At 40.3% G+C, this 11,571-nt stretch overlaps 1 protein-coding gene across 2 annotated transcripts in view; it reads right to left on the bottom strand.

Annotated features, from left to right (window-relative positions):
- MCF2 (MCF.2 cell line derived transforming sequence) overlaps positions 1 to 11,571 on the bottom strand; it is a 114,377-nt gene that overhangs the window by 97,002 nt on the left and 5,804 nt on the right. The window lies entirely within an intron of this gene.

The following is an 11,571-nucleotide window of genomic DNA, read 5'->3' as shown; positions in this document are numbered from 1 at the left end:
AAAAAAAAAAAAAAAAAAGAAATGGTTTTACACTTAACCTAGGCCGAATACCTCCTGGGATACTCTCAACACATGACATTCAGTCATAACTCAATGGTATATTAAGGTTATACTATAAGCTCATTTATAATATAAACTTATTATAATATAACTTTAGTTATACATCATTAAGAACTGCTTCTAAGGGGAAGAACAGTAAGATAGTGATCTCCCTCATCTTTTCAAAGATCAGATATATGGGTGCATGCTGCAAATAAACGGGAGCTATTCATTTCTGTAACTTTCATAAACACCAATATCTACACATATATATGCATGTGTGTTGTTAACTCTTGTAATGTTAACTGTTGTAATTAAATTGGAGGGTTTGGGAAGTTCACTTTCCACCTTTAAAACCACTTGCAAAGGTCAATACGCAATGTGAAAAAGCTCACATTGATATAAAAAGACAAAAACTGTAACATGGAGCCTTTTCTTATTCTTCTTCAGTGCTAAAGCTCTTTTATGACATGATCATGCATCTGTTAAAATTTACAGCTCATACAAGTTAACAAAATATTTTCTAAATACTAGGCTTTTGATAAAGGGACATTTTTTAAAGCGTACTGTCATCATTTCCAAAACTGTACATTATCATAAAAATAATTGTCTTTCAGAATTAGCTTCTTTGAGTAATTCTGAAAGCACAGTTAAAAAAAAAAAAACCTCTTCATCACGCATCTTGAATGTTCCAGATTATTCCGTAACCATAGAAATTTGGGCAAAAGGCATCTGAAGGGGCATTACTTTATTCATTCAAATCATCACCATTCAGTACCCACAGCACAAATGCGTAAGAGACACACTTGAACATGAGCTTAAAGACACAATAATCCCTGACAACTACAGCCACAGTCACCTCTAAATATTTCTAAACATACTATCTTAGCAAAATGTAAATATTTACATTAATCTCTTTAAATTTTTCATTATGACATCAGGCCTTTTGAGAGCATCTATCAAACGTTCATGCTATAAAAATAATAAGGTGACCCACTAATATCAGAACTCACAATATCCATGCAGACATATGACTAAATGCCAGATCTTTTACTCCATGCCTATTCATCTCTTCTTGGGTTCAGAAAATCTAATTCTGAGATACACAGAATCTGCAATGGCAAATTCAATTAAAATGACTTACTTTAGTTCATAATGCATGCAGAAGAACACACAACATCTGTTAATGTTCCTTTGAATATGTTAACAAAGGAAGCAATACTGACCCTCTTTTGTAAACTGGCAAGTACAAAACAACAAATAAAAACAAGTCTGCTGCTTTTTGCTCTGTAACTAATCCCATGATCTGGTTTACAATTGCAAACTCAAAGATGTCCCCAAATATCCCTGTTCCTTCTGAGTGCCATCAAATGTCTAAGAATACATACAGTAAATACACAATTATAGTTAAAATAGGAAAAATTTTATTTAAGATAACTCTCTAAGGTTTGTCTTGTCAACAGCTAATGCTTCAACTTAGCTAACAGGGGCACAAAAGTGCAAATAAAGACTGGATGACTAGAGAACTCTCAGTATACCCGAATGTAAAGAATACTTCCTGGCTGATAGAAGCAGCTGATGCTGGCCCAAACAAGCTATATTTGAATGGGCAGCTCAAATTCTACCAGACTCTCCAACAACAAAGTTACTCAAAATGTATATTCCAGTAGTATCTACAAGCTTTCTATTTCACTTACAACCTTTACAAAGGAATTCATTAGCAACATAGTAAAAATAAAATCAGTTACCATAAGAGTAAATACACGGAACCAATATTGGTGCCCATCAATAATGGACTGGATAAAGAAAATGTGATACATGTACACCATGGAATACTATGCAGTCATAAAAAAGCACAAAACAATGTTCTTTACAGTAACACAAGACCAGTAGAGATCGTCATCTTGAGTGAATTATCACAGAAACAAAACAATATCACACGCTCTCCCTAATAAGTGGGAGTTAAATACTGTATGCACAGGCACAAAGTTGGGAACAACAGACACTGGGGCATTCCTAAAGTGGGAGCGGAGAGGGTGGGAGGAGCGGGAAGGGAAGTAAGGGCTGAAAAACCACCCACTGGGCACCAAGCTCACCACCTGGGTGGACTCAATAGAAGCCTCATCAAGTAAACTTTATCAGCATGCAATATACCTATGTAACAAATCTGCATATGTGCCCCTTAAATCTAAAAAAATTAAAAAGTCAGTGTTTAATCATATATTGCAAAGATAAAATATGTATACATTTTATATATAAGATATATATGTAACTTGCTTTTAAAACTCTATTTCCAGCCGGGCTCGGTGGCTCAGCCTGTAATCCCGCGCCTTTGGGAGGCTGAGGTGAGTGGATTGCCTGAGCCCGCGGGTTCGAGACCCGCCTGGGCAGAGAGACCTCATCTCTATAATAAATCAAAAAATCAGCCGGGCGTGGTAGCGCATGCCTGTAATTCCGGCTACTCGGAAGGCTGAGGCGGAAGGATCGCCGGAGCCCAGCAGGTCGAGGCTGCGGTGGCCGGAAGCGGCCACTGCACTCCAGTCTGGGCGACAGAGTGAGACTCCAACTCAAAAAAAAAAACAAAACTCTATTTCCAGTGAAGAAAATTACAGGTAACTTTTTTTTTGGGGGGGTGAAAATGTTTTGGGAGGTGAGAGGTAATACCAAGATTTTTTTGAAGCCCAGACTTTTACTCTTGCTAATTGAGTAAAAGATTATTTGAATATCAAGGAATTAAAGTAATAATGGTGACGGGACATTATGTTTTAAAGTCATTGACTCTTTACATTCATAAAGATTTTTCAGACAAACACTGACCCATTTATTAAATAATGCATTTGTTAGAAACTCATTTTAATTTTAACTAATTCTCTGAGTGGCTGGAGATGATCTGAATACAAAATTGGTCTAGACTATAGCAAATAAAGACAGAAAGAAGCTTTTAAATTTCATCTGCAGCCGGGCTCGGTGGCTCAGCCTGTCATCCCACGCCTTTGGGAGGCTGAGGTGAGTGGATGGCCTGAGCCCGCGGGTTCGAGACCCGCCTGGGCAGCGAGACCTCATCTCTACAATAAATCAAAAAATCAGCCGGGCGTGGTAGCGCATGCCTGTAATTCCGGCTACTCGGAAGGCTGAGGCGTCAGGATCGCCGGAGCCCAGCAGGTCGAGGCTGCGGTGGCCGGGAGCGGCCACTGCACTCCAGTCTGGGCGACAGAGTGAGACTCCGACTCAAAAAAAAAAAAAAAAATTTCATCTGCTTATTCAGACATAAGCAGTGTGGTTAACTGTATACAGAATGCATCATTCTCAAATATACCAGCTTCTCCATGGGTTTTTTTAAACTATAAACCTACTAAGACTAAACTGGGCAAATGCTTTTTCTGTGCAGAAAAGACAGAGTAGCCTCTTTGCACTTTATGAAAGAAACATTTTAAAATAACTTAACAGAATGATTTTATATAACTTATTTTTCCTCTTGTACTCTTTCAGGTGTATGAAAATTTTCATAATGAAATAATTTATTTTCAAAGAAATCCTATGTCCACACACACAAACTGTTAGCAGTGTTTATCCCCAGAGAGTAGACCTGGGCTAGGCATATGGGTGACTTTCACTTGTTATTTTATGGACATTTGTATTGCTTAGATGTTTTACAAAAATTATGTATAAATAATTTAATGATAAACATAAGAAAATGAGGGAATAAAAGATACATCCTTATCAAAAACAGAAAAAAGTACCAAAGACACTGCACAAGAAAGGAAGAAAGAAGAACAAAGGAAGCCTGGCTCGGTGTTTCAGTCCATAATCCCGCACCTTCGGAGGCCGAGGGGAGTGAATTGCCTGAACCCGCGGGTTCGAGACCCGCCTGGGCAGCGAGACCTCATCTCTACAATAAATCAAAAAATCAGCCGGGTGTGGTAGCGCATGCCTGTAATTCCGGCTCCTTGGAAGGCTGAGGCGGAAGGATCGCCGGAGCCCAGCAGGTCGAGGCTGCGGTGGCCGGGAGCGGCCACTGCACTCCACTGGGCGACAGAGACTCCAACTCAAAAAAAAAAAAGAACGAGGGAAAAGGGAGAAGAGGGAGTAGAGAGGGACGAAAGGGAAAGGGCAAAAAAAGTACGAGAAAAAAAGCTGTGCAGCTGGTAGAAAGCGACAGTGAAAAGACCTCAACCCATGAGCTTGATGTCCCAGGTCGCTGTCCCTTGATTTTATCTCTTGTAGGTGTTTAATTAAGAGCATGACTGTGGAAACCTTTTCCTTCAGCCTTCCTTCAGATTAAAAACCACCAGAAGAGATGGCAGGTTTTCTCTGTATAGCAGCAGGAGCTGCCATTGTCTTGGGAATCTGCCTAACAATCACAGCTGAATGAATTCATTACTCAGAAACCGTAAACATGTAGGTAAATTTTGAGAGGAACTGAATCAGTTTGTAAAGAAGAACTACATAGGTAGCGATTTACTAACTGTAAAAATAAAAATAAGTAAACATTTGTCCTGCTTAACGCATCAGCAAATCCACTAAAGACCTGGTCCAAGTTTACCTGTATAGCTACTGCAATCTACTTTCCTACAAAAAATAATTTTTAAAAAAATCTCCTGACACAGAGAGGGGGACTACACACTTGATTGACAAATTGTCTTATCCAACCTAGTAAGGTCTTTGCAGATTTCTGGTCACTGTGATATCTAAACACGTGCCTCTCATTTTCTCTGTGTTACCCCATCCCAGCCCTACACAGACTTGCCTGCCAATTGCTGAATCACAAACACTAAGGCAATTGAGTTAGTGATGATATTTTGCTGTTGTTTTGTTCTCATTTGTTTTTTGTTTTCCCCTGAAAGAGGTCATGTTGATACTTTCTTTCTTGACTCCTAAGCCTACAGCAAAATCTCGAAAACAATTCTCATAATAGGAATGAATTAATATATTAATCTTTCTAAATCCAGGACAAACTAAAGATGACTAACCAGTATATGCGTTGGTGGGCAGAGTGCAAATATCCATTATAGTAAATAACTCCCAGATACCTTAAATGTGAATTTCCCATAGTTGGAGAAATCTCAATCTGTGCAACTATAAAAATGAGGTTACAATACTCTAAAATTATCTACAGATTTCAAATGCAATCCCTAGCAAAATCCCAGCTGGATTTTTACAAAGAAATTGGCAAGCTAGTCTTAAGATTCATATGGATATGCAAGGGACCCAGAATAGCCAAAGCAATCTTGAAAAAGAAGAGCAAATTTGGAAAATTCACACTTCTCGATTTCTAAATTTAGTACAGAGCTACAGTAATCAACACAGGTATAATGATAGACCTATGGATAGATCCGTGGAAGAGAATTGAAAGTTCAGAAGTAATCCTTATCCCTAGAGTCAATTCATTTTCAGATAGGGTGCCAAGGCATTTCAATGGGGAAAGAATATTCTTTTCAACAAATGGTGCTGGGACACCTACAGAAGAATAAAGATGGACTCATAACTCATATCATGCACAAAAAATAACTCAAAATGGATGGAAGATCTAAGGATAAGAGCTAAAACTATAAAACTCTTAGATGAACACATAGTTGTAATTTGTAACCTTGGATTAGTTGATGCTTTCTTACATTTGGTATCAAAAACACAAGTGACTAAAGAAAAATAAGATGTTTGTGCTTCAAAGAAATCATTAAGCATAAGTAAAAAGACAACCCACAGAATGGGAGAAAATATCTGCAAATCAATTCTCTGATAAGGGTCTCAAATTCAGAATATATAAAGAACACTTACAACTCGACAGTAAAAAGAGGAATAGCCCAATTTTAAATCTGGCAAAGAATTCGCATACAAACTTATCTAAAGAAGACATGCAAATGGCCAATAAGCACATGAAAAGGTGCTCAACATCACTACTCATTTGGGAAATACAAATCCAAGCTACAATGAGAAGCCATTTCACACTCACTAGGATGGCTGGGGGGAAAAAAAGACAGATTAGCAAGTACTGAGAAGGATGTGGAGAAATTGGAACCCTCATAAATTGGTGGGGGTTGTAAAATAGTGCAACTGCTAGGAAAAACAGTCTGGGAATTCCTCAAAGATGAAACATACAGTTAGTCTATGACCCAGCAATATCTACTAATAGGTATATATTAAAAGGAAATGAAAAATATATCCACACAAAAATTGGTGTAAGAATGTTCATAGCAACATTATTCATAATAGCCAAAAAGTGGAAACCACTCAAATACCCATTATTTTAGTTGGGTAATTAAAATGTGGTATATCTATACAATGCAATAATATTCAGCCATTTAAAGAATGAAGTACTCAGCCGGGCTCGGTGGCTCAGCCTGTAATCCCGTGGTTTGGGAGGCTGAGGTGAGTGGATTGCCTGAGCCCGCAGGTTCAAGACCTGCCTGGGCAACTTGACAAGACCTCATCTCTACAATAAATCAAAAAAATTAGCCAGGAGTGGTTGCACGCGCCTGTAGTTCCAGCTACTTGGAAGGCTGAGGCGGAAGGATCGCCGGAGCCCAGTAGGTCGAGGCTGCGGTGGCCAGGAGCGTGCCACTGCACTCCAGTCTGGGCGACAGAGTGAGATTCCAACTCAAAAAATAAATAAATTAAATAAATTAAAAAATAAGTAATGAAGTATTCATACATGCTGCAACATGATTGAACTATAGGTGTGTGCTATAGTTCAGTGAAAACACGTTCAGTGAAACATGACTTAAAACACGTTCAGTAAAAGAAACTAGTCATAAGAGATTACATAGTGTATGAGTTTGCTTAAAGAAAGTGTCCAGAATAGCACATTTATAGATAGAAAAAGTAGATTCGTGGTTTCCAGAGGCTGAGAGGGAAGGCGACTGGGAAAAAATAGGGAGTAACTGGTAATGAGTATGGGATTTCTTTTTGAGGTGATGGAAATGGTTGGTTATGGTTGCACAACTGTGTGGTTATACTAAAACCATTGAAGCCAAATGAATTCTTTAAGTGGGTTAATTGTATGGTATGTGAATTATGTCTCAATAAAAGCTGTTTTAAAAAATAGGCTCGCCGGGCTCAGTGGCTTAGCCTGTAATCCCACGCCTTGGGAGGCTGAGGTGAGTGGATTGCCTGAGCCCGCGGGTTCGAGACCCGCCTGGGCAACTTGGCGAGACCTCATCTCTACAATAAATCAAAAAATTAGCCGGGCGTGGTAGTCGCGCCTGTCGTTCCAGCTACTTGAAAGGCTGAGGCGGAAGGATCGCCGGAGCCCAGCAGGTAGAGGTTGTGGTGGCCAGGAGCGGCCACTGCACTCCAGTCTGGGTGACACAGCGAGACTCCAACTCAAAAAAAAAAAAAAAATAGGTTCAAGTACAACTTGAATGAAATTCTGTTTCTCCCATTTGCTTTCTTGCTAACATAACTCTTTTCTGCTCCCCCTTGCTAGGAATAGCTCTCATTCCATTTTCAGATTGATGAGGGGAAAAAAAGAATAGAAAACAGAGCAGACATACCTTCATAGGTTGCTTGGCTTATAATTTTCCAGAGGCAGAATGCACATACACAAATTTCCATTACTTAACAGTCCTCTTTCCCAGCAAGTGCTGGTTAATATAAACAGGTAAACTTCATCATAGCAGAGATTACAATATCATTCATAATATTTGAAATAAAGTAAAAAAAGAAGATAATCTACCTTTAAGAGTACACTTTACTAGCCGGGCTTGGTGGTTCAGCCTGTAATCCCAGCGCTTTGGGAGGCCGAAGTGAGTGGATTGCCTGAGCCGGTGGGTTCGAGACCCGCCCGGGCAACTTGGCAAGACTTAAGTCTCTACAATAAGTCAAGAAAAAAAATTAGCCAGGCGAGGAAACACACACCTATAGTTCCAGCTACTTGGAAGCCTGAGGCCGAAGGATCACCTGAGCCCAGCAGGTCGAAGCAACAGTGGCCATGAGTATGCCACTGCACACCAGCCTGAGCCACAGAGAATCCAAACCAAAATAAAAAAAGAGAGTACATTTTACTATATTGCAATGTTACTATATTTGCTGTCTAGGTGCATTGGAAAGCTAAAATTCAACTATGTTACAAGCCTCAAACTTTGTTAGTATAAAAAGATACTTCGTTCCAATTTACTCTCAGCCTTTGGTTTTTCCATTAAAATAAGAACTTTAAAAAAAAAAACTGTGTCATGTATGGAAAATGATAGAGGTAATTAAATAAAAGTCTTCTTGGTTCTACTGAGGAAAGTATAAGACAGGAAGGGATTCATCTGCTGCAAGAATTGAAGCCATAAGTGACTAAACTATAGATTTATTGTATTCAACTATGCAGTCATAAAAAAGAATGAGATCATGTCCTTTGCAGCAACATGGATGGAGCTGAAGAGCCTCATCCTAAGTAAATTGACTCAGAATCAGAAAACCAAATACCACATATTCTCATATGTGGGAGATAAATAGTCACAAAGATGAAAACAATAGACACTGGGGGACACCAATAAGAAGAGAGGGGAAGGAAGGTCAGGGTTCAGAAACCACCCATGGGATACAATTTTCACATCTGGGAAAGGGACCACCTGAGACCCGATTCCCACCACTACACAATATGTGCATGTAACTGCAGGTGTAACCCCTGAATTTAAAATTTGAAAAAAATTCTTGTATTCAAAAGGAATAGGCATTTAACATAGAGGATGAAGAGTTGTCCTCTTTGGAGAGCTTAGAGCAGAGACCTCATCTTTGTCTCCAGGCAGAGATTGCACTGGTTCCAGATAGTGAGCAAAGGAACATGAGTCAAACTGACCTGTCAACAAATCTAACAGCCCAAACATTTAAACAACAAGCAGTAGAAACGATTTGTTTGGAGCGTTGCTTCTACTTGGTGCTTTCCTTCTTCCCCAAATAAATGTGGCTTTGGGGTAGAGCCACAGGTCAACCAGAAGTCTTTACCGGTGGAACACAAACAACTGTCTTTCCTGAGTTATCCCTTCTCTATCTATACTCATTTGTCCAAGTTTCACATACCTGCTGTAAGGTCAATAACTACCAAATTCATATCCCCAGCCCCAGATTCCTTTTTTGAACACCAGACTCTTACACCAAACTGCTTACTCAACACCTGAACGTGAATATCTAATTGGCACTTCAAAGTTAACAAGTTCCATTTGAGCCCAGGAGTTTGTGATCAGCCTGGGCAACATAGCGAGACCTCCACCTCTACAAAAATTTTGAAAATAATAAAAAAAAATTAGCTGAGCATGGTAAACATATGCCTGCAGTCCCAACTATATGAGAGGCTGAGGCAGAGAGGCAGAAGGCTCACTGAGTTCAGGAGTCCAAGGCTGCAGTGGCTATGATGGCACTACTGTACTCCAGCCTGGGTGACAGAGCAAGACCCTATCTTTAAAACAAAAAACAAACAAACAAACAAAAAAAACGGCTTGGTGGCTCAGCCTATAGTCCCGTGCTTTGGGAGGCTGAGGTGAGTGGATTGCCTGAGCCTGCGGGTCCGAGACCCACCTGGGCAACTTGGCGAGACCTCATCTCTACAATAAATCAAAAAATTAGCCAGGTGTGGTAGCACACGTCTGTAATTCCAGCTACTCAGAAGGCTGAGGCGGAAGGATTGCCGGAGCCCAGCAGGTCGAGGCTGCAGCACTCCAGTGTGGGCGACTGAGTGACACTCCAACTCAAAAAAAAAAAAAAAATTTCAGATTCTCATTTTGGGTTCTTATCATGTTTCCCTGTAAACTTGCTCCTCCTGCAGGCATCCTCATCCCATTGAATAAAAATTTCTGCCATTCACTTGCTCAGGTAAAAAATATTAGCATCATACTTAACTTATCTTTCTCTCATATTCCATATCTAAAACATTAGCAAATCCTTCTAATTCTATCTTGAAAATATATCCAAAGTCTATCTGATCTCTGGTCACCACCTCTCTGGTGCAAGCTACTGTCACCAATCCTAATAACCTTTTCATTTGTCTCACTGCGTCCATCTCTGTGCCATTTTGAGCCTATTCTTCACACAGTATCCAGAGATATTCTTATTTTTATTTTTATTTTTTTTGAATCGGAGTTTCACGTCACCCAGGCTGGGGGCAGTAGCATGCTCACAGCCACCGCAGCCTTGACCTACTGGGCTCAGATGATCCTTCCGGGCTCAGTTGATCCTTCCGGGCTCAAGTGATCCTTCCACCTCAGCCTTCCAAATAGCTGGAACCACAGGCATGTGCCACCACATCTGGCTATTTTTTTTTTTTTTATTGTAGAGACAAGGTCTCGCCATGTTGCTCAGGCTGGTCTCGAACCCCTGAGCTAAGGCAATACTCTAGCCTCCACCTCCCAAAGTGCTAGGATTACAGGCTTGAGCCTCTACACCAGGCAGAGAGATCCTTTTAAAACAGAAGACACTCCTTTACTAAAAATTTTCAATGGCTCATCTGAATCAGGGTAAAAGCTTAAGTCCTTACGAAGCCCTAACGATACTGAAATCCTGTTACATCTTTGATTTCACTGCACAGAGAGAGGAATGCAAACATTCACTCTGTTTCAGTCATGCTGGTCCCCTTCTTGTTCCCTGAACTTGTCAGCACTCTCTCAGAGACTTTCCACCACTGATTTTCCCCTTTGCCAGAAACACTTTCCCCCAGATAACCCTGAAGACTCACTTTCCTCAGGTCTTTGCTTTGTAACAAGAACCCAGTCAGATTCTTACATCTGGAGCATACATAGGAGAAGAAGACTTAGGAGAAAAATTAATGGGAGGAAGTGCTGTGACACTGGCCTCCAGCCAGAAGCTAACTATCTCTGGAACAAGACCTGGCAGCGATAGAAAGGGGTACTGGTCTTGTCAACCTTCAGATAGATGGCATCTCTCATGGGAGTGGCCTCTGCTTCTGCTCTGGAGCAAGTGAGGAACAACTTGTTTATTGAGCCTTCAGTGGGTGTTCTCTTGCTAAGAGACAGGGACATTTGCTTTCAAGCCCGGGGGCAACTTCTAAGAATGCATGCTTGAGAAATGCAATTGATAACATGCATCTGGATTTACTGATAGATTTTTGAACACACATATATGTTTGTTTTACAAGGAAGTAAAATATTACAATTTCACATATTATAATACCTCAATTACCAGGAGAACACAGATTTTACTGACAACCTATTTAACAGCATCGAGCCTCCGGAACACAGACAAGAACTAGAAAGTAAATAAAAAGCTTTTATGCAATCGGAATAGATATCAGAGTCAATGTACTAAAGTTCATACACATTAATAGAAGTAGACTCCCCAGAGCCCTACTCATAGTCTATTTACTCATATTCTTCAGACAGTTCTAACATGTTTTGTTATTTTGTTCTCTAGCTTATAACATATCAGAAGGGGCAATGGAGGAGGAGGGTGCAATAACAGCTGGCCAGTAGTAACAGTCAATAACAGCTACAAGAGCCAGGCTCGATGGCTCAGCCTGGATCCCGCGCCTTTGGGAGGCTGAGATGAGTGGATTGCCTGAGCCCGCGGGTTCAAGACCCGCCTGGGCAACTTGGCGAG

This window comes from Carlito syrichta, unplaced genomic scaffold, assembly GCF_000164805.1.
Source record: "Carlito syrichta isolate Samal-C Ts95f unplaced genomic scaffold, Tarsius_syrichta-2.0.1 Scaffold305575, whole genome shotgun sequence".
Taxonomy (NCBI): domain Eukaryota; kingdom Metazoa; phylum Chordata; class Mammalia; order Primates; family Tarsiidae; genus Carlito; species Carlito syrichta.
The sequence above is the reverse complement of the archived record's forward strand: the minus strand, read 5'-3'. Positions and strand labels throughout refer to the sequence as shown.